Source organism: Anomalospiza imberbis, chromosome 19 (genome assembly GCF_031753505.1).
Source record: "Anomalospiza imberbis isolate Cuckoo-Finch-1a 21T00152 chromosome 19, ASM3175350v1, whole genome shotgun sequence".
Classification (NCBI taxonomy): domain Eukaryota; kingdom Metazoa; phylum Chordata; class Aves; order Passeriformes; family Viduidae; genus Anomalospiza; species Anomalospiza imberbis.
In genome coordinates, this window is record NC_089699.1 from 2,472,769 (window position 1) to 2,476,187 (window position 3,419).

The window sequence follows — 3,419 nt, forward strand, 5'->3', positions numbered from 1 at the left end:
CCATCACCTTCATCCCCCGTGGCTTTAACATTTGCAGGGCACTCACTTTGCAGGCATTGTTTGAATGCCCGGTAACTCCATCCCAAAGCCAGGAGCAATAATAGGAATTCAAACTCTGCCCAGTCACCCCCAGCCCTCTCACCAGGCTGAGTGCAGCACCTGTGCTGCTCTGGGGGTTTTCAGTGACCCCATCAAGGCTGCCCTGGAGTCAAGACATCTTAAATCCCACTCAGGAGCCAGGCAGGAGCAGCCTGCCCCTGTCTGGGGAGGGATTTCCCTCCTTCCCCGGCTGGAGAGGTGGGGCAGGATCCCGGGGAGCTGGAGCTGTGGCACTGCCGGGGTGGCACTGCTGGGTGACACTGTGTGGGTCACTGGTGGGTGAAACTGCTGGGTGACACTGCGTGGCTCACTGCTGGGTGACACTGGTGGGTGACACTGCTGGGTGACAGTGCTGGGTCACACTGCGTGGCTCACTGGTGCGTGGCACTGGTGGGTGGCACTGCTGGGTGACACTGCGTGGCTCACTGCTGGGTGACACTGGTGGGTGACACTGCTGGGTGACACTGTGTGGGTCACTGGTGGGTGAAACTGCTGGGTGACACTGCGTGGCTCACTGCTGGGTGACAGTGCTGGGTGACACTGTGTGGCTCACTGCTGGGTGACACTGCTGGGTGACACTGTGTGGGTCACTGGTGGGTGGCACTGCTGGGTGACACTGCTGGGTGGGACTCTGTGCCTCTCTGGTGGGTGACACTGTTGGATGACACTGTGGCTCACTGGTGGGTGGCACTGCTGGGTTATACTAGTGGGTGACACTGTGTGGCTCACTGCTGGGTGACACTGCTGGGTGGCACTGCTGGGTGACACTGCATGGCTCACTGGTGGGTGACACTGCGTGGCTCACTGCTGGGTGACACTGCTGGGTGACACTGCGTGGCTCACTGCTGGGTGACACTGCTGGGTGACAGTGCTGGGTGACACTGTGTGGCTCACTGCTGGGTGACACTGCTGGGTGACACTGCTGGGTGACACTGCGTGGCTCACTGCTGGGTGACACTGCTGGGTGACACTGCTGGGTGACACTGCGTGGCTCACTGCTGGGTGACACTGCTGGGTGACACTGCCTGGCTCACTGCTGGGTGACACTGCTGGGTGACACTGCTGGGTGACACTGCGTGGCTCACTGCTGGGTGACACTGCTGGGTGACACTGCTGGGTGACACTGTGTGGCTCACTGCTGGGTGACACTGCTGGGTGACACTGCTGGGTGACACTGTGTGGCTCACTGCTGGGTGACACTGCTGGGTGACACTGCTGGGTGACACTGCGTGGCTCACTGGTGGCTGCATGGAGATGTGGCCTCAGCCCTCCTCTGAGTACCCTGCAGCCCTCACTCCTAGAAGATGTCATCATTTGGGATTTGGGATTTTGGGGGGAGGGTTTCACCTCGAGGCACTGCTCTCCCCTTTGGGCTCAGTTTCTCTCTGTTTGTCCCCCAACTCCTTCATGCCACCTTTCTTTTTCAGCTAATTGAGCTGCAGTTCCATTCAACAACTCAGTCAAGGGTTCAGTCGTAAACTGCTCGTTGCTCTGGGTCCCCAGGGATGCAGAATGATTTTTTTGAGTGTGGATGCAATGCTGGGGTCCCAGCCAGCCTCAAAATTCCCAGTACGGGGTGTGCAAGGCAAGGAAAAACCTGGATATTGAGGGACAGAGGGAGAGGCCTCACCAGCATACAGGGAGAGGAAAGAAGAGGAGGAACTGATGCCTTGAGAAGGCTGAGCTAGAGCAGAGGCTGGACAGAGTTAAAGAATAAAGGATTTATTCTTGAAGTTAAAGAATAAGTATTAAGAATAAAAATAAGTTAAAGAATAGGGATTTATTAAAAGGATCTCCTCAACAGATCCACCTTGGGTCGCTATTGGACACAAAATGAGTACACAGAAACTTGGTAAGTTCAAAAGAGGAAGAGGAAAAGACCCCGTTTTGTTTCTGACCTCGCAATATATAGAATTCCAAAAGTGACAGTGGATTGGAGGATGAAATTGCCACCTCTCCAACCACACTGGTCAAACCAACAGTCCATCAATTCTCTCCCCCCACAAAGAAGAATGCAAAACAATCATTATTTACATGAACAGTGCATGAGAACTCCAGTAGAATTATGTAAACATCAGAAGGCATAGAAAAATTTAAAAGAACTTTAAAACTTTCAAAAGAACTATAAAAGAAAACTTAACACTTCTAAAAATCAGGGCAACAACCTTGGGCAGCACAAGAGCCCAGCCAGGGCTGCACCCAAGATGAACCAAAATGGTCCCAAAATGCACGAGCGCTCCCGGGGGCTCTCACTTTTACAAGTTCTGCTCCATTGGCACATTGGAGTTCATTGTCCCATTCCAGCTCCAGCCCATGCAGTCCCATCCTGCTTGTTTTTCTCTCTTCAATTTACTGTTGTTTTTACTTTTTGGGCCTGGAGTTTGTACCAGTTGTCCTTGGCCAAGCTGCAAAAGGATTGTTTTGTCTGCCTAGCCTGTGAAGAGAACTTGCTAACATTTAATATGAAGCTCAGAGCTACACGCTAAAGCAGCACAGAATCTGAAAAATGTGAAAGCTGTAACTTAAGGCATCATTTCCCCCCACTGCAAAACTGTTCTAAAACATGGTGGAATGAGGCTGAGCAGCTCCAGTGCTAAACAAGGGCAGGTGGCACCTCTGTCCGAAGGGATCTTTTTATTGGGATGGCAGCAGGAGACATCTCTTCCTTTAACTGACATGGATATCTGGAGTGTGCTGCAGTGCAGAGCCAGCCAGGAGCTTTTTTAAAGCAGGAAATCATATTTAATAATCCAGCCAGGAAAACCACTGGGAAGGGAACACAGCTGGAGGTGGGCAAGTGGCTGCAGGACCAGGGGATGGTGCCACACACGACAATGGTGCTGACAAAAAATACTTATTTTCTGTCACATCCCCATCAGGGAGAGGTCACATTTTCCCCCCTCAAAGTCTGCTGATTTCAAATAGGTATTTGGCTTCTTTTTTTCTGCAGTCATGAGGTATTACTCATGGCCAGAGTGAATCTATGTTTGTACCCATCTGGGTGCAATTATGGCATTCTATATGCATTGCACACACTTTATATATTGTGCACTGAACTGCTGCCACGGCTCTTGTTGAGACTCTCTTGATACTTCACTTTAAAGCTTGGGTTTTTTGTTTTTTGGCTTTTGTTTTTTTTCCCCGGAGGTTTTTAACTTCCCATAAAATCTATTCTGGGCTGGGACTTCCTTGTGCCAAGTCTTAGGCCAAGACTGAAATCTCTTTTATGAAATTTTATTCTGAGCCAGCCTGGATGTTGTTCCAGAAGGGGGGTGAGGGCATGGAGTAAAGCCCATGTCCTGCATGGTGTGAGCAAACCT